The sequence below is a fragment of the Protopterus annectens genome, chromosome 7.part0 (assembly GCF_019279795.1).
Source record: "Protopterus annectens isolate FY-2018-M chromosome 7.part0, PAN1.0, whole genome shotgun sequence".
In the NCBI taxonomy this organism is placed as follows: Eukaryota; Metazoa; Chordata; order Ceratodontiformes; family Protopteridae; genus Protopterus; species Protopterus annectens.
Window position 1 is genome coordinate 142,522,262 of NC_056739.1, and position 20,685 is coordinate 142,542,946.

General features: G+C 38.8%; 1 protein-coding gene across 3 annotated transcripts in view; it reads left to right on the forward strand.

Annotated features, from left to right (window-relative positions):
- Positions 1-645: 645 nt before the first annotated feature.
- Positions 646-20,685, forward strand: part of LOC122806293 (F-actin-monooxygenase mical1-like) — a 1,110,237-nt gene continuing 1,090,197 nt past the window's right edge. For 2 of the 3 annotated variants that reach the window (XM_044076589.1, XM_044076591.1), the window contains exon 1: positions 653-1,103. The gene's annotated coding sequence lies outside the window, so the exon portion shown is untranslated. Of the gene's footprint in view, positions 1,104-20,685 lie in introns of all 3 variants that reach the window. The other variant, XM_044076592.1, reaches the window with a different exon arrangement.

A 20,685-nucleotide genomic window follows, 5' to 3' on the forward strand; every position in this document is an offset into this window, starting at 1 on the left:
ATCTTTCAAGTGTCTTGTAGAAGTGACAGTTACTTGCTCTTCCTTCCTGCGATCGGCTGGCGTTTTGTCCAGTATTGGGTTCTCTGGGTTGTACCCACTGGGAGATGTGGGGGGAATAAGCTCCATCCCTTCTCCGACCTACAAATGGATTAAGCGATAATGGAAGAACAAATGAATTAGTGACAGACGTACGATAGTCTCCATCCAAAAATTGGTCTGACACAGCATTTCAGCACATTTGGAACTGCATTTTGTGGAGACTGTAGGAAGCTGATTTGCTTAGGGATTCTGAAGTGAAGCTGGTGGCCTGTAATCATTACAATAATTGGGTTAATTATACTTAAACCATTCATTCATTTCTTTTGACTGTGGTTACAAGGCTGACATTTAGTTATACTAATGGGTGCTGTAAGCAACAGATTATGTAGCGGTCAGCAGGTGCTCTAGTCCAGGTCAGTGAGCTGACTTGCTACATTATAATTCTTATTCAGATCGAGTATAGAAGTTTCAGAATCCAAGCTCGACCTTCTAAATAAATAAATACATTAAAAAAAAAAACAGAGAGAGAGAATAAACACACCCATCTTGGGAATGGTGGAGGAGGAGCTGGGCAGGGTAAAACGTGAAGAAATAAAACGAGCCTCAGTCTTGCAGTACCAAAGTCCTATAACAGTAGTGTATACTGGGGCGGAGTGAGTGAGAACCAAACCCGGACTCATCTGCGTCTTCAGTTGTACTAGAAGCAGGTTGTCTGGGGCTTACCTTAACTGGTCCTGAGCTTGCTGGGTAGGATTTAGAATGTTGCATGGACCTGCGACGGGAACAGCACAACCAACCCTGCAAGGAAAAGTAGTGTAAGGTCGGTGGGGGTGTTTTAGTTATTAGGAGTGTCCTGTGGTTGACTACACCCCTTGTAACTTGAAGCACTGCAGCGGTGTTTTTATCTGTCGTTGCATCTGCTGCATTTAATTTGTACTTGACTCATCATGCCTGGAAAGCAAGGAGTTGGAACCACAAACAGTCTGTGATCGTCTTCGAACCTTGTCTTTTCTCGATCGAATTGTGTTTAAGAAAAAGCAAATTTCTGCAGGAACGGTGTAACGGTAGGACTTGACAGCAGGGAATATTATTCAGTCTGTTTGCTTTGTAACCAGCAATAAAGGAAAAGGTGGGGTCGTAAGGTGCTCCCCAAAGGCCATTTAACAAGTAACTGGGTGTTTATTAAGTCATGTTCTTATGGTGCCCCTCCCTCTGTCCGTTGGGTATTCCTTTACTGAAATAGCTGGTAAACTTATACCGGTCTGCTTAGTCACTTTGCATGATTCATTTTCCCAGACTAAACTCGAGAAATAGCTTTCATCAGTCTCCTTGAAATAAAATATGAATGGAAGTCAGTACTCTGCGTGGAGCACAGCCTTTCCAAATGTTAATCAGTTTGTTAACAAGTTTATGTAATAAGCTAAGAGCTTGACTGCAGGGCTGTAGTCTTAGCTGGTGGAACATATGATTAACTGTCAGTACTGAATGTGTACCAAAACATTTCAGTGTAGCTCAGGGCATTTCTAAAGCGAATGAAGAGTGGTTAATTACTCAGCTGAGGCTAGGGCTACCACCTGTCCCACATTGCAAGGGACAGTCCCTCTTTGGGCAGTTGTGTCCTGCATAAAAATTGAAAAAATGGCAAATGTCTTGAGATATTAGGGCAAACATATGATATTTCCTATATTTAATGTAATAGTTGCATAAAACAGTTATTCTGTTTCTGAAACACCTAAATGTTATAAGAAACAGAATAAGCAACTAAAATGCTACAAGAATAAGCATTTATGTAGGCAAAAAAGTGAAGTTCTGTCCTTTGTACTGGCCGTGGGTATGTTTTGCCTTGCAAAATATGACGTTTCTACAAAAAATGTCCCACTTTGGGCATTTGAAAAGGTGGCAACCCTAGCTGAGGCACATTTAAAAGATGATTAGTGTCTGCAGTGAGAATTTATTTATTTATTTATCATTGTTTGTTAACTGGGTTAGTCCAGCTGGGCTTGTGGCCCATTTTCAGTGAAGACCTGAGAAGAAAAGCTCCGGTACATGGTATAACGTGCAGAAATTTGCAACATTACAGTATATATATATATATATATATATATATATATAAAGTATAGAAATTTGCAAAGTTACAAATACAAAAAGCTCTGGTACATAGTATAAAATGCAGACATTTGTAACATTACAAAAATATAGAAATTTGCAAAACTTACAAACGTATAAAAGACAGAATTACAGAAAGTTGAAACATTACTAGTAGATAATGTGAGTTATATATGTCATAGTTAGTCTGTACAGGAATAACAGTTTTACAATAGTATATACACTGTTTTGCAATGAAGAGGATGTCATTTGGGAATATGAGTAAGATAGGCCAGAGGCTCACATGCAAAAATTTTGAGAAGCTGTACAGAGAAAGACCTATGACATTTTGTTAAGATTAGCAAAGGAAAGATGATTTAGGTGCGGAGTTAGTGGTGTGGGTGATTTTTTTTTTAAGGTGGGAGCATGTGAAGAACATTCCCATTTGGAGGATAGATGAGAGAGAAGCATGGATTTTAAGTTGTTGTGGTTTGGTATGTTCCGTAGTGGTGGGGGGAGGGTGTTCCACAGTTTGGCTATAGTGTGGGACAGTAATAGTTGGCCAGGTGGGTGTAGGGGTTTGTGTACATGTAAGAGGTTTTGGCCTTTAGCCCTCAGGGTGCGGCTAGGTGTGTAGGGTGTTAGAGATTTGGCAAGAGAGGGGTATTCTGTTGGTTTGAAGATGAGTTTGTGGGCTGTTGTAAGTTGTAGATATTTTAGGTGGTTGTGAAGTTCTAGCTAGTTTAGGCTGTGTAGGTGGTGGCAGTGATGGGAAGAGTTCTTAGAATTGGTAGCAAATTTGCAGATTTTGTTGTAACGATCTTTGAGTTTGGAACGGAGGCCGAGTTGTAGGTTGGAGAATAGGGTAGCACGGTACAAGAAGGAGAAGGAAGGTAGATGCGAGGGTTTGACGGGAGGAGGGTGTAAGGTAGCAGTTATGTCTATAGAGGAGGCCAATTTTCTGGTGGGTTTTTTTGATTGCAGAGAGGATGTAGGAGTCGAATTTTAGGGTTTCATCAATGGTAATGCCAATTAGCTTGGTACTGGGAATGATTTCTAGAGGAGTGTTGTTGTGGCTTTTGATGGAAATTTGTCTCTGTTGAATTGGGTGGTTTTGGTAGGAGTGAAAATCATTAATTTTGTTTTGTTAGCATTTAGGGCTAGGTGATGGGATTGCATCCATGATTCTGTTTTGGAGAAGGCTAGTTTGGTATTGAGTAGAAGTTTGGAGGGGCAGGAGGCAGAGCAAATGATGGTGGAGTCATCAGCGTATTGGATGACTGAGGCATCGGGGACTGAGTGGTGGAAGTTGTTGATGAATAAGTTAAAGAGGAGTGGGCCCAGTACTGATCCTTGAGGAACTCCTGTGGGTGTAGGTAAGAAAGGGGAGGTTGATTCTTTCCATTGTACAGCCTGTTGGCACATGGAAAGGAAGCTGGAGAACCAGGCTAAGGCTGAGGGAGACAGGAGTAGGGGATGGGAGATTGTGTCAAATGCCTTTGAGAGGTCAAGAAATAGGGAAGATACTTATTTGCTGCTATCACATGCTAGGTTGACTATTTCAAGGAAGGAAAGGAGGGCTGTCATGGTGCTGTGGTCAGGGCAGAAGCCGTGCTGGGTGGGAGAGAGGAGTTTGAGCTGGGAGTGGATTTTTTTTTCTAGAATTTTAAAGAGAAGTGAGAGTAAAGCTATGGGTCTGAAGTTGGTAGTGTCACTGTTTTTACCGCCTTTGTGCAGTGGGATTACGAATGCATGTTTCAAGATGGTTGGTACATAGAATTCCTGAATGGATCTATTTATGAGAATGGATATGGGATAGGCTATTGATTCAGCTGATAGTTGAAGGAAATTTGCTGGGAGGTTGTCAGGGACATTGAGGCATGGTTTTAGCTTTTGGACTAGTTTTTTTTATAGTGTTGGTGGAGACAGGTTTAAGGGAGAACTGGGGGGACGAGGAGGATGAGGGGGGATTTGGGGGGTGGGGTGAGGGGGTTGCATTGGTGGGTGAGTTGGGGAAGGTGGAGGATAGTTTAGCTATGCAATCAATGAAAAATGTGTTGAATTTAGTGGCTGTTTCAAGACTTGAGAGGTTAGGATTGGGGCAGGGGTTGGTATTATTACCGGGGTTGAGTATTGAGGAGATGGAAGTCCAGAATTTCTTTGGGTTGTTTAAGTGTTTGGATTGCAGATTGCAGTAGTAGTTTTTGCTTTCTTTTGTTATTGATTTTTTTGGCTAGGTTATGTAGATGTTTACATTCTTGGTGGGTGCTGTTTTTTTTGTTTTTGCTACAGTTTCCATTTTTTGTTTCGTTGAATCATTATCAGTTTAGTTTCTTGGGATAGCAAGGGGCAGGGATTAGTTTTGATGCGCTTGGTTTGGAAAGGGGCTAGTTTATCAAGTAAGGTAAGGAAGGTATGGTTAAAATATGAGGCAACGCTATCTAGTTAGTGGAAGTATTTTTAGTGGAGACCAGTCAGTAATCTTAAGGCATTCAGAAGATTTCGGGGTTGAAGGAAGCTAGGTTACGGGATTGCTTGAATAGGTGTTGTTTTTCTATGTGAGAAGGTAGGTGGTCTATAAAAGCTGGTAAGTGGTCACTTATGGGGTCTGGTATTATACCGGCATTGGAGATATGGTTGGGGTGGGTTGTTAATATCCAATCTATGATGGTACCAGAGGTACCATCTTTATGTGGCCTGGTTGGGAGGTTTATTAGTTGGGTGAAATTGTAGAGGTTGATTGAGTGAGTTGTGGTATTTAAGAGGAAGGAGGCCCAGTTAATATTTATGTCACCTAGAATGTAGGTTTCATTCAGGATACAAATGGATACAGGAGAAGGATACAGACAGGAGCTGCAGGGTATCTGGGGTGGGAGTCAAACACTGTGACCTCTTGTCTAAGCTGTTCTTCACTGCTGTGTATGAATGAATTGTTTGAGAAAGGGGTCTCACTGGTTACTTGACATGAAACATAATATTTGTGGAGAACTGAGTTGCCTTAATTTCCGAGACTATGCAGTGAAAATGTGATAAAACAGTGTAGATTTGTAGGTGGTTACAGGTGTGCAGTCCAGGAAACGACAGAAGAAACTAGGCTAATTTTGGTGTTGCTTCAAGGCACTGTCTGGCCAAGTAGCTAAATCACGTAGTAGTCAAATGAAGACAATCATACCCCTGACTACAACATCTTGTTTGTTTTCCAGGGTAGAAGACTAATCTCCATGAATGTTTTTCAGACTCGGTCTGGGAGCGGGGTTTAGTTAAAGTGATTTGCTCAGAGTCATACAGTTGGGCAGTGGAAGCTAAGGGAATCGAACCTTGCACCACTGGATCACAGGAAACAGCGTGTTAACTGCTCCTTAATCCTCTAAACCAACTGCCAGGCAACACTTTTAACAGCTCATACTTTGATATTCCGCAGTGCTATGTAAGGCTTATTACTTGTAGGTTAGCTCTTTTTGTCATGCCACTCAACTGCTTGGCACAAGAAATCTGAACAAAGCAAAAAATAGGGGGACAAAGGCCAAGGCCCAAAAACAGGGACAGATTTTAATACTTGTCTTACAATCCTAGAGAGTTGCTAGACTAACACATTTTGTGTTATAGTGCATTTTCTGAAAGATAAAAAGTCTGAAACTCAAATATGTGTCATTATTTACTGGCTTCAATCTTCAGTGATTTGCCAAAAAATCACAAATTTTATGAGGAACAGACTAAAAATATGAAGCAAAAATCTGGATAGTTGAGAGGTAGGTTTTTTGTATATAATGTATGTTCAATTACTGCTTTTGTCAGAATGTATACACGTGTGCATTTTGGGGGAAATGGGTAGGGGAGGGAAAGGTGGTGGTGTATGTGTGGGGGGGGGTTGATGCTGAGTTAAATGGACAGTAATTTTCACAAGTGTAGATTCTGGGGAGTTTCTACCAAACAAACTGATGCAGAATGTTTCCTCCATTGTGTGTCAGCTTTCAGTATGTGCCGACATAACATACGCTTGTCAGCTTTCAGTATGTGCCGATATAACATACGTGTGTCAGCTTTCAGTATGTGTCGACATAACATACGTGTGTCAGCTTTCAGTATGTGTTGACATAACATACATGTGTCAGCTTTCAGTATGTGCCGACATAACATACGTGTGTCAGCTTTCAGTATGTGCCTACATAACATACGTGTGTCAGCTTTCTTTATGTGCCTACATAACATACGTGTGTCAGCTTTCAGTATGTGCCTACATAACATACGTGTGTCAGCTTTCAGTATGTGCCTACATAACATACGTGTCTGCTTTCGGTATGTGCCAACATAACATACGTGTGTCAGCTTTCAGTATGTGCCAACATAACATACGTGTGTCAGCTTTCAGTATGTGCCTACATAACATACATGTGTCAGCTTTCCGAATGTGCCGACATAACATTGTTTACTAATCTGAGTAATGTATTACCCACCCCACCTCTTGCCAGGGAGATGCAGCGTGCTGACATGGTCAAGCTACAGGTTCTTAGGGCACCTTAGGAATGTGGGGATGGAGTGGCTTTGGCTCTTGACTGGAATATACCCAGCTGAATATAACACGTCATGATGCTCTGTACAATGTGTTCTAGGTTTGTTTATTAATTAATGTATTTACATTTGTTTACTGGGAAGTTCCAACTGGACACAGGTCTTTTTTCAGTGGAAGCCCGGGAGGAAAAGCTCCACATAACAGTAAATGAGCAGCAGAGTACAAGAGCAATTGAATTTACAATATTAAGGAAGAATACATACAATAGACAAAACATTACAATTACATAGCTAAAAGACTTAGCTGGTTGGATTGAAAACATTTTCTTGGAAATGAATAAGCTCATTTGTCACAGACTCTTCTAGCCTGTGTGAGGCGTCCCCTTTTCATCCTACTGTACATAAATACAGTCCTTTAGTGGCCTGAACTATGGCGGTTCATCTGCTCAGCTGTCTTCCCACTCCCACTGCATCTACCTTTGTGGCACTAAGCGGTGTTTGTTCCCTTCCCATTGGTCGAATGTACCCTACCTGGCCAGGGTCAAACTGACCAATGTCTCAGAATGTAGAAGTTCTGTTAATACTTGTTACTGGAAGCCAGTCACTTTATATGTTTTTATTATATATTTTCTGATGCTGTCAACTATAACAGCATAATCTCTGAGTAATGAAATTATCTGTGTTGCAGTAGAAAGAAAACACCAGGTAACATGTTTTAAAGGGACTTGCCTCTAGTATTAAACATTAACAACTGAATGTCTAATAAATTTCTACATTCGCAGAAGTTCATCAGATTGATCTGAGTCAGGTAGGACATGCTGTCCCTTTGGGGAGGGAGAACACTTTTGCCTGCGACTGACGGCAGTGTAACTGTACCCAGAACACTTTTGCCTGCGACTGACGGCAGTGTAACTGTACCTAGAACACTTTTGCCTGCGACTGACGGCAGTGTAACTGTACCTAGAACACTTTTGCCTGCGACTGACGGCAGTGTAACTGTACCCAGAACACTTTTGCCTGCCACTGACGGCAGTGTAACTGTACCCAGAACACTTTTGCCTGCCACTGACGGCAGTGTAACTGTACCCAGAACACTTTTGCCTGCGACTGATGGCAGTGTAACTGTACCTAGAACACTTTTGCCTGCAACTGACGGCAGTGTAACTGTACCTAGAACACTTTGGCCTGCGACTGATGGCAGTGTAACTGTACCTAGAACACTTTGGCCTGCCACTGACGGCAGTGTAACTGTACCTAGAACACTTTGGCCTGCCACTGACGGCAGTGTAACTGTACCTAGAACACTTTGGCCTGCCACTGACTGCAGCGTAACTGTACCTAGAACATTGCCTGCCACTGACGGCAGTGTAACTGTACCTAGAACACTTTTGCCTGCCACTGACGGCAGTGTAACTGTACCCAGAACACTTTTGCCTGCCACTGACGGCAGTGTAACTGTACCCAGAACACTTTTGCCTGCCACTGACGGCAGTGTAACTGTACCCAGAACACTTTTGCCTGCCACTGACAGCAGTGTAACTGTACCTAGAACACTTTTGCCTGTGACCTGATGGCAGTGTAACTGTACCTAGAACACTTTTGCCTGCGACTGATGGCAGTGTAACTGTACCTACAACACTTTTGCCTGCGACTGACGGCAGTGTAATTGTACCTACAACACTTTTGCCTGCGACTGACGGCAGTGTAACTGTACCTACAACACTTTTGCCTGCGACTGACGGCAGTGTAACTGTACCTACAACACTTTTGCCTGCGACTGACGGCAGTGTAACTGTACCTAGAACACTTTTGCCTGCGACTGACGGCAGTGTAACTGTACCTAGAACACTTTTGCCTGCGACTGACGGCAGTGTAACTGTACCTAGAACACTTTTGCCTGCGACTGACGGCAGTGTAACTGTACCTAGAACACTTTTGCCTGCGACTGACGGCAGTGTAACTGTACCTAGAACACTTTTGCCTGCGACTGACGGCAGTGTAACTGTACCTAGAACACTTTTGCCTGCGACTGACGGCAGTGTAATTGTACCTAGAACACTTTTGCCTGCGACCGACGGCAGTGTAACTGTACCTGCAGACTGGACTAGAGATTAGCCTTGTTAATTATATGTGTGGTTTGACCATTTTTTTTATCTTTCTTCACCAGACCACGTCTGCAGAAGAGGTTTTTGCAAATAGTTGAGAGTTATTATTATTATTAAGTAAGTATACATTTTTTCACAATAACGGTATTTTTTCAAGGAGTAACATTGGACAGCTGCCGGGTACTTGTAGATGTCATTGGCAGTCACAGTGATGATGATGATTCTGAGTGTGTGTGTTTGTGTGACAAGGGTAAGGTTGAGTGAGTATTACTCCAAGCAGTCCTTTCAACGAGGAAGTAATTGTACTTTAACCTTTGGGTGTATGATGACTGACCTGGAACTGATGAGGTAGAATCCCACCACTGCCTACCAAAGGTCAAGCTGGATATGGGAGAAACAGGAGCTGTAATTCATGGATGCTTTCTACTGCCTCCATATAGGTCTGATGGCTACCATGGGGATGATCCCTTGGGTCATACCAGAAGTCCCACAGGTTAAAGTAAAATGTGCAGACATCAGAGTCCATAAAAAAATTCACCAAATGCAACCTGGTCTCAAGAGCACACATGCAATGTGCATTTCTGCCCTGGGTATGTGCTTTCACCATACACACCCAGACTAGTACTATAAACTGACCAGGTACAGAGCTGAGTCTGTGGCCTAACATCCCAGACCCCCATCTCACAACTCTATGAACCACAATATCATCTAGTGTCTCTTGCTCATGGTAAAACTGCCTTTCAAATAAGTTAGTTGCACACAATTCCCAGATTCTCTAATTACTGACAGCTTTTGTCCTGACAAGACAGTACTGTCACAACTGCAGATTTCTGGGTTGGAAACCCATCCGTTACCATGTTACTCTTGATTTGTAGTCAAATAAAATAATAATAATAAACACAAAATTGTAATGTACTGAGTCATCTGTCAAATTTGAGGTGGATATCAGCAGCTGGACAACCTACAGTACTAAGTAATACCCTCTCTTCAGTCGTAAATGCATAAATAAGTACTAGCCACAATCTCTTAAAAGTGCATAAACACTTTACTGAGACAATAAAGAAGTCAATGTAGTACTCAAAGATAGACAGTTGCACAGTGAAGTGAAAGGAAAAAGCAGTTGCACAGTCAGAAAAGGTCTGTCTTTCACTGAAATGATAGAGAACCCTTAGCTATAGTTGCTACAACATACAGGCAGATGGCAAAACAACAAACACACATAGATGTGGTCACTTTAGTGTTTTCCAGCAAGACTGCCTGAGTTTTACACTGATTTCAGCTTAAAATGTATATTTTACCTTCTCTTTTCCCACACAGAAACCAAAAGTATAGCCAAACAGATGTTTCTATGTTCAGACCCTCTACACATACAGATATAGTAGAACAGTTTCACATTCATACACTACTATTCCCAGCTGTGGTAACCTATAAAGTCTTGTAAGTTCATTTCTCATGGACCTTTGCTTTCTGATTGTTTTCTGTAACAGACGCTCATAAAAATGAAGCAATACATTCTCGTGAAATTGCATTTTCTCAGAAAGATACTGTAGAATAAGATTATAACTTTTCAACATATTTTATTTGTATGTATTACATAAAAGAAAAATATAAATACAGTTCTCCTGTCACTGTTAGGACATCTTATAAATGTTGTTTTGCAGTGCGGATTCAGTTGTCTTAAAAATTTTGATATAACTTACAAATGTGTTATAAAAAGAAGCAAAGTTTAATGATCACATTTTACATCAGTTTTCTGTACTCTGACGTCAAAGGATAAAGTATAAACATCCCATTTTTACATCAGCGTTCTCTACTGTGACATCTTCAGTGGGGATGGAGATGAATGCTGCTATTCAGTGTCATGACATCATTGGGTATCAGCCAGTAAGTGAGTGAGCTGAGAATAGAGATAGGAGGAATAGTTTCCACAGAGCAGTGACTTAGGGCTGTGAACAACACTGATAATTCATAGCAGTCCACTATATTTAACCAGCCTAGTAAGAATGTGAGTTTTCAGGCACTGAAGGCTGTTATTTTACAGAACAAAGGTGCAGAAGAAGTCTGACAAGTCAAAAAGGAGTGTAGAATCTAAACGAAAGTTTAAGGAAGACTAAATTAAACATGAAATGAATGAGCTAAAGTAGTAAGCTATGTACTGCTTATCTGAACTTTGACACTGTCTCATGCTGAGATTATTAACAAACTCTCTTAATGCGGCATTGTCTCATATACAGTTCACTGGATTGGTAATTGTCTGGGAGAACCCATACTATTAAGGTCAAGGGTGTTTGCTCGGGTTCCTATCACAGAATTGAAGAGGCTGAACATCGAACGGCTTTAACATCGGAAATGCCTTTCATTGATGTGTTTTTTGTGAGATTGTGGTACAGTGAAGACCCAAAAATTTGCCTTTTCCTCACTATAGTGCGATCTTGGAGTTGGTATATATAATTATTGGGGTGTGTGGGGGGCACATCCCCCCCCCAAGATTGACTTTGAGGTACTGCATTTTCAACCTTGAAGCTGTTCGATCTTGGGTCTTTTTTATTTTGTAATATAGACCCGTTTGCTGTTGACAGTAAAATGTCACCAGTGGTGTCCCATAGGGCTATGTCCTAGGCCCCCCTCCTTCTTTGGTGTATATTTCTGTGACATATGAGTTAATATCACGGGACCTTGGCTAACCAAGTTTGCTGATGATTGCAGACTGGTTGGTAGCAGTTATCAAATCCCATTCTGATGCTCAAATTCTCCAGTAAGGGCTGGATCAAACAAATGATTGGTGTATTAATCATGGAATTATCTGGAACACTAAGTAATGGAGCATAGGTTCCATTGATAAATCTGTCATAACCACTGCTTATGACATAGATAACATTCCATTTAAATTTGACACAGTCATGAAGAACTGAGGTTCATATGTTGAGAGGCTTATCCTTCGTAGTAGCTCCTAAAGTTCCAAAGAAGTTATAGTCTCACTTTATTCATCCTTTATTAGGTCCATCAGTGAACATCGGCATGTACCTCACCAAGTAACTAAACCAACTTGAGAGACCTCAAGTGTTTCCTCACCAAAAAGAGGTCCGGTTTCAATACCCTCAGTTACTCTGAGAAACTAAAAGCTCTGTCACTTTACTCAGTGCCATACAGACTCCTGAGGGGTGATCTCTCCGAAATAGAATAAGTGGTAAAGCAAGCACCCTTTCTAGAAACCTGAACCTACACTATTACATCAATGAGACTAGATGGTATGACAGATACCTAACTCAGTGTGTACCCTGCTCCTAGTACAGGCTGTCCTTACCTATCATGCACAGTACTTCACTAGTAACCTTAAAAAACAGTCTGGATGACTGGGTGGGTGACTGCAAATTTTCACCTGGAATATATGGGAAAATTTACTTAATGGGGGGCACTTCTAGTTTCCTACCAGTACTGGATGATATGTTAAAGCTTTTTGATGGTCTCTTTTGGTCATAAGCTTAGTACGAATCTATTAACCTATAAACTTCCTTCATCTCTGACTCTGACTTTAGCTCTATTTAAACCTTTTCACTACAGAAATCGTGTATTTGAAAATGGTAGTGAAGAAGTTAAACCTCATAAGGTGCAGATTACAAGGGGTAATAACTTCACGTTCCCATAACTGATGGATGTCTGAGCTGAACCCTCACATTTTTGAGTTTCTGCATCGAAGCCTGCAGTACGGCAGTAGTTCTCAAGGTCAGCATGATGCTGGGATAAATTTCCAGGGGATTAGAGCTGTGGGATAAGGGGCTGGTTCTCCTACTCTCCTACTCTGCCAAGCAGTAATAACACTGCATTTATACTAGAGGCTACACAGAGAAAATGGGTGTGGCAGTGATGGAAAGGGGCGTGACAGTGATAGGGTGAGAGGAATAATTATGGAAATAGCTGGATTATGAGGGTGAATGAACCAGGGCTTTTTGCTGAATGCTTAGGGGAATGGGGTATGATCTGGGGGTCAAAGATGAGAAGTCGGAGTTTAGGAAAAAACATCGGAGCAGGAGGGGGTATAAGTTACAGACAGAAGATAAAAGTTTAGGCTTAGACTTATGGAAGTATTTTTCTTTTAGTTTGGAGCATGGGATAATTTACAAGTGGGTAGTTTCACATAATTTAATGGATACAAATCAGTTCCATCTTTAGCTAATTCATTTTTATTTGTTAGCTAGGTTAGCAAACTGGTTGTTATTGCTACAACCTAGGCCACAGAAGCAAGAATAAATACAATGTATGTGTATGTATATAATATATGTATTTTGGAGAATTCAGAGCAACCAGAGCAACCAATCGGTTTGTCAAGTTATTGACACTGGTAAAGCTTGTGTTTATTTACTGGTCACTTCTGATCTGATATCAACAGTATGACTTCTTTTGACCTCTGATCAGACTGTGGCAGCCAAAATGACCTGCTGAGGATCAAAGGGTACTGCTGACGATTCAAAAGTTTAGTGGTGGTCAGGAATTAAGACATCAAGCTGGGTTTTAGATATGTTAGTTGACATGGTAAAAACCTTCTCACATTGCTCTCCATTTACTGGATAAGATGTCTGGATTCATTCCATACGTACAGCCCCTGTTCTCCCATATGTACAGCCCCTGTTCTCCCATGCTCCTTTATTAATATGATAGATCAGATCGAATGACTGACATCTGACAGTATATGATGCATTTTGTTAAATTCACTGTCCATTTTCTGGCCAGATTCTTCATGCTCTCAGGAGTCCATTCTATTTGCTCAACTTGAGCAGGAACTTGTTAGAACGTGGTACTTACATTTTACTTGGGCTTGTGTGAATAGAGAAGTTGCTTAAAAGGAAAAATGTACTTTTTATTGTAAGGACAGTTGTAAGAAACACATCATATATTTATTTTTAAACATGATAAGCAACGACCAAACTATTGAACAAATGTAGACGAAAAGCCACCAGCTAGACGATAAATATAATTTAATAACGAACAAAACTTGTACAGCTAAAACTTACTTCGAACAAACTTAAAACACCAAATAGAAACACCTAAGAACAAGAATATAATTCAATGTGAGCGCTTTCGTTTAAATATTTTAAACTTCTTCAGACAAACAACATCCATTACATCACTTCCTTTTATAGCCTTCACAGAAAATTGCGCCAAAATTCAATTCAAAATGGAGCATGCTCAGTAGCCAAAAAATGGGAAATAGAATTTCTAAATACAATTCAAGGAATGCATAAACAACAATAATAGAATGCTAATAAAGGCAATACTAATGCATTATATTATATAAAGTTTTAAAAAATTAATTATTTAAGTCATTCATTTTATATAAATCATGAAATCACAACCTCTTCAACCTTTAACATTTATAAATTATTAAATATTAAATAAAACGTCGCAATTAATATATTTTCTATAATAAATTATCATATAACATATATTTTTATTACTAATAGCTTCCTCCATATATATTTATAATTATTAAAATACTTAAAATCAAATATTAAATTAATCTTCAATTTTATTACGGGTCAATGCTTTTAATTTTAAAATTGGCCCTATAGAACTTCTCTCGTTTAAACCTGGCATACAATCAGCTTGTAATTTAATTTGCCAGGTAAGTTCTCTTTCTTCTAAAATTAAATTCCACGGGGTTCTTTCTTCTATTTCCACTTGATCTATAACCATATAATTAAAATTATGATTATTACATTCATTTATATGTTTTGCTAGCGCGTTATTTAACTTTTTATTTTTATAGCATATTCATGCTCATAGATTCTCTGAGTGAATATTCTTTCAGTTTTTCCTACGTAAAAGGAGAAACAAAAATTACAACTTGCAAGGTAAACAACCGCTTTAGATTTACAGTTAAACTTCTTTCTAATATAATACTTCTTATCACGTATAGTGAAACTATCTCCTTCTTGAATTTTAAAGCACCATTTACATGCTCCACATCTATAGTTTCCACTCTTCACTTTTTTAGATATTCCTATATTATTATTAGATTTTAATAAATCTTTAAAACATTTCCCTTTCCTATAAACAATTTTTGGGGATTGACCTATATGATTTCCATATTGGGTATCCCCAAATACAATTTCCCAATTATTATAAAAAACTTCTTTTAATATTTGATAATCTTGTGAAAAAGTGATAACTAAAGCTTTTGACTCATAGAATCTATGAGCATGAATATGCTATAAACAATAAAAAGTTAAATAACGCGCTAGCAAAACATATAAATGAATGTAATAATCATAATTTTAATTATATGGTTATAGATCAAGTGGAAATAGAAGAAAGAACCCCGTGGAATTTAATTTTAGAAGAAAGAGAACTTACCTGGCAAATTAAATTACAAGCTGATTGTATGGTTTAAACGAGAGAAGTTCTATAGGGCCAATTTTAAAATTAAAAGCATTGACCCGTAATAAAATTCAAGATTAATTTAATATTTGATTTTAAGTATTTTAATAATTATGAATATATATGGAGGAAGCTATTAGTAATAAAATATATGTTATATGATAATTTATTATAGAAAATATATTAATTGTGACATTTTATTATTTAATATTTAATATTTAATAATTTATAAATGTTAAAGGTTGGAGAGGTTGTGATTTCACGATTTATATAAAATGAATGATTTAAATAATTAATTTTTTAAAACTTTATATAATATAATGCATTAGTATTGCCTTTATTAGCATTCTATTATTGTTGTTTATGCATTCCTTGAATTGTATTTAGAAATTCTATTTCCCATTTTTTTGGCTACTGAGCATGCTCCATTTTGAATTGAATTTTGGCGCAATTTTCTGTGAAGGTTATAAAAGGAAGTGATGTAATGGATGTTTGTCTGAAGAAGTTTAAAATATTTAAACGAAAGCGCTCACATTGAATTATATTCTTGTTCTTAGGTGTTTCTATTTGGTGTTTTAAGTTTGTTCGAAGTACGTTTTAACTATACAAGTTTTGTTCGTTATTAAATGATATTTATCATCTAGCTGGTGGCTTTCCGTCTACATTTGTTCAATATTTATTTTTAAGAAATTTTCCCTTAATGAGTTTTGCACTTCTTTTCATGTGCTCCAGTCGCAGTGGAGGACGGCACAGTTTTAAGTGAGCCTTTTTCCTTTTCAGCAGATAAATGAACCATCTGTGACATCAGAAAATGCTTGAAAGCTAGTGATCAACTGTGCAGTAAACATTTACAGATCTTTCCAGGTAATGAAGCTAAGTGGGTTATAGTGGTTACCTGGCAACAAATAGAAAGGTTAACCTGTGGTTAACCAATGGTTAGCAAACATAAAACATACTGAACTATCATATTTGTATAAATGTTAAAAATACCTGCACTCACACTTCATCTTCCTCTGCACAGTTTTGTGCTTTTTTCATTGTAAACCATGCATTCTGTCTAACTTAATTATTTTGTTTTAAACAGCAAATTACTTTATTCTTGCAAAATTTCAAATCAATGCTGAGCGACGTGCAGGTCTTTTAAATGCTTATTCTGTCTTAGTATGGGGATTAGTCTTGAACATCCTGTGAATGAGTTGGCATGTTACAAGAAGTGCCTGCGTTGTATTCAGTCTGGGATTTATTGCATTCTTACTAAAGGTATTTCATCCGGAGATATTACTACCTTAGAGTATGAGCTGGTGTATTGGTGTGTATTGGCTTAAAGGACTGAGGAGCTGTTAACAGTCTCTTTCCTGTGGTCCAGAGGGGCAAGGTTTGATTCTCTCAGCTTCCATTGCCTAACTGTGTGCCTCTGGGCAAGTCACTTAACCAGTCACTGCTCCCGGGCTGAGTCTGAAAAAGGTCCATGGAGATCAGTGTTCTACCTCGGAAAATAAATACAGATAAAATAAAATAAACTCCTGGTACCAGTTTTCAACCCATCTCTGCTCAGAGTGCATAAAATCTCTATCATACAAGCCATGATGCCACCCAGGGAACCCACCTATGGCCATAGGAAACTTGCAGTGCTGCTATGTGCTACAGCGTTGGAAAGCTAGTGGAAAACGGATTCTTATTTCAGACCTGCTTTGATGCGATTGAAGCTGGACCTAATGAAGCTTGACATCTTGACTCCACTCTTCTTCTGTCTGATCTAACCACTGAAAATAAAATGACATTTGAAATCGATCTTTGCTTGCAGGCTATGCCCCTTATGTCTTTTCTCTGTTTTTGTATATATCTTTATATCCTATAGGTATAGCTGTAGCTATGTCTGTATAAACATAGATACTATTTTTGAGATTTCGCCAACTTGGAAGATGGAGAAATGTATTTTTTCCGTAAGTTGATCTTACCTTAGATGTTGTATATTTGGATATTTGAAGTACGGGGTGCAGCTGCCCCAATAAAAATATTCCCATTAAGATTTAATTAATTTTAATATTAATGTACCAGGACAGTCTATAAGACAGTGAGCAGTAAGATCACCTGTGATCAACAATGAGTAGTTTATTAAGGGTAGAAAAAGAAAAGTAGCCCGTCATTTATGGCTTAAGTATAGATGACCCTTTTATTTCTTGTTTTAATACAGTTTAAGTACATTGGACCCCTTATTTCTTGCCATTTAGTAGCAGTTTGGGTAAGAATCACACACACAAACATTACAACTGCGCAAAAGGAAGTGTGTCTGTAAAAGTCTTTCTTTTGCCCAGTTGTGGTGTTTGTGTGTGCGATTCTGCTCATAATCTAAGGTGGTGATATCTCTGGATCAAATATCTTTAGTAAGAACACAATAAATCTGCAAGTTCTCTTATGGGGATATCATCCCAGGCTGAATAAAACACAAGCACTTGGGGTATGCCAACTCATTCACATGATCACAAAAAATGGATTCTAAGAAGCAAACTAACTAGGTTTGCAAGTGTCTAACAAAGACAGTTTTCTATAGCTCCAGAAGCTTCCAATTTGTTGCTGGTCTCAAGGTTAGTAAAACTAAAGCTTTTCATCCTGTCACTGCAGTGTGGCATCTACTGGAAAGGGAGTTGCATTTCTTGCAGCATATTGGCCTATACAGGTAGGCGGGTTAAAACATCACTACTTAGCACTTTGGCTCATGATTTCAAGAACTTAATTATAACCTGCCTACCTGTGTCAGCATTAGGAAGTATGGCAACCATATTAAAATATTAAAGGGAAGATGTGACATGGTCATAGAACAAGCTAAAGAGATCTACACCCCAACCGTTGCAGTGGGATATGGTGGGATTTCATAATATTCTTATACAAGTCCTGTAAAAACCCACTTAGCAAATCATTACCTTCCCCTTATATGGTGCCAGTCAGTGATTGAGAAGTTGCTGCCATAGACTGTGGCTGTGATTGCTAGTCAGCGTGGTACATGTCCCATGACTGACGGACTGTGGCTTTGACAGAGTAAGGCTCTGATGCCAGTCTGTGTGTGGTATGTGTTCTATGACTGACAGACTATGGATCTGATGCTATTCATGTGGTACGTGTCCCATGACTGACAGGTTATGGCTCTGTTGCTAGTCAGCGTGGTACTTGTCCCATATTCACTTAGAACAGTGGCACTGATGGTCAATAAAGACTGGAAGATACAGATTTAGCGTAAAAATTTTTTGATTTCTGCTTTCGTCTCACCAAGACTTCATCCGAAAAACAAATGAAACAGTAAAACTGAGCAGCACATCTTAAATACATTCCTAATACAAACAATTAATCAATTAACCAATGAAATTCATGTTGGCTCAACCATTCATAAATTTAAAAAGACATACATCTTGTAACCATTTCAAACTCTTAAGAGCAAGTATGTTAAAAGCTTTACTACCAAACATTATGTATTAAAAAACAATAATAAATAAAGGAAAATGTAGTTTTACATTTTCCTAATAGTCAACTTCATATATTTCAAGAAACATTTGATATTTATTGCATCATTTTAATCCTGGCTTTTTGTCTGCCCTCAGCTTTATTTGCCAAGAAGTCTCTCTCTGCTCTATCACATTTTTAAAGTCTCCTTCCCTGGGATCTGCTTTAACCACCTCCAAAACTGAAAACAGGAACTTCTTAACTTGTTGCAGACGACTGAATGCTTACACAGGTCATTGTTCTCTTCCTTAGTTTTGATGCTGTACATGTGCTCTCTCATCCTTTCCAGCAAGGTGTGTGTGGTCATTCCTACGTAAAATGCTTCTCACCCACTGCACAAAGTAATGCGTACTAAACCTTTTACTTTACAAGTTAAATGGCCCACCACTTTAATGGTATGTTTAATGTGGGGTAAACTTACAAATGACACTTCCAAAATATACCTGCAGAAGTTGCAATGCCCACATTTAAACATCCCATCTGCTGGGCTATAGCTGGCCACTGCTGGGAATGCCAAATAGTGTACCGACCCTCGGTTGTTCTACTAAACAAAATTTATACATTCTCATATACATAACCTCATTCACAAGTGCTTCATATAGATGTGTACTGATGAAGTGAAAACTCATATGAATGTCCTCTGACATTTACTTCAGAATATTCTTTTTTATTATTTAATAATTTAAACACAGACGTTTTATATTGCTCATTAGTCATTACTACAAAGTTACCCCCCCTTGTCGCTCTTCATATACCGCAAGTCTCTCCTAGAGGTAAGCTCAGTTAGAGCTACCCGTTCTAAATTAGTCAATTTATCGAACCATTTTTTCTTTTTGTTACCTCTGTCTATGCAAGATTGCATACATGCCTCCTCAAAAGTTTTTGGTGTCTAAGTGCTGGTGTGTAACTAGAAGGTTTGTAAAAGCCATTATAATCATCTTTAACCTGTTTTAATATATATTTCAAATTTAATTTACAAACATACTGTTTTAAATTAATAACAGTCCTAGAAAAGTCCGCCCTTTTAGTGGCCACACAGTTAAAGTTGTAGCTCAGCAGTTTAACCTGGGAATCACTTAGTCATCCCAGATAAATTGGGTACCGGGTACCTGACAAATCTTTGAACGCTCAAAATGTCAAACGTTACATGGTTGAGACCAAACGTTCGAAATTTTGAATGTTCAAAGACAGACTTTCAACGGCGCCGTACAGTGCAGATAGAGGGAATTTCCCTTTTCTGCACTGAAGTACGGTCTCTGAGTTGGTATATTTAATTAGGAGGGGTGTGGGGGGTGCAGGGGGGCTTGCCCCCCTGACTACACTGTTACTGTTTTTTTTTCTTTTTTTTTATTTGATGTTTGAACATCCAAATGTCGAACATTTGGTCTCGACCATGTAATGTTTGACATTTTGGATGTTCGAACATTTAACATAGACCCAATAAATTAATGACTGGGGTTATGAGTTGGAATACGTAAGATTCTTTACAGAGAGACATTAAAGAAAAAAGAAATTAGGTGTATCCACCCATTTTGAGGAGGACACTTGTTATTAACAACAGCAAAGAGGGTAGAACATCCCATTTTGGTACAGTATGTATTCTTGACATGACTACAGATAGTGGGGGAATTCGGGAGATCATTCAAAGAAACTGGAGAATTGTGGAAGGTAACAGTGAGTTCGTAAAAATTTTAGGTATTAAGCCTAATTTTGTATACGGGAACAACTGTTTAAAGAATGTTTTGGAAAGGTGTTCCTCTAGGAGCAGTGGTCCAGCTATAGCCCAGCAGATGGGGATGTTTACATGTGGGCATTGCAACTTCTATAGGTATATTTTGGAAGTGTCATTTGTAAGTTTACCCCACATTAAACATACCATTAAAGTGGTAGGTCATTTAACTTGTAAAGTAAAAGGTGTAATATATATTGCTTTGTGCAGTGGATGCGAAGCATTTTATGTAGGAATGACCACGCGCACCTTGAGAGTGAGACTTCTTGGCAAATAAAGTTGAAGGCAGACAAAAAAACAGGATTAAATGATGCAATAAATATCAAATGTTTCTTGAAATATAGGAAG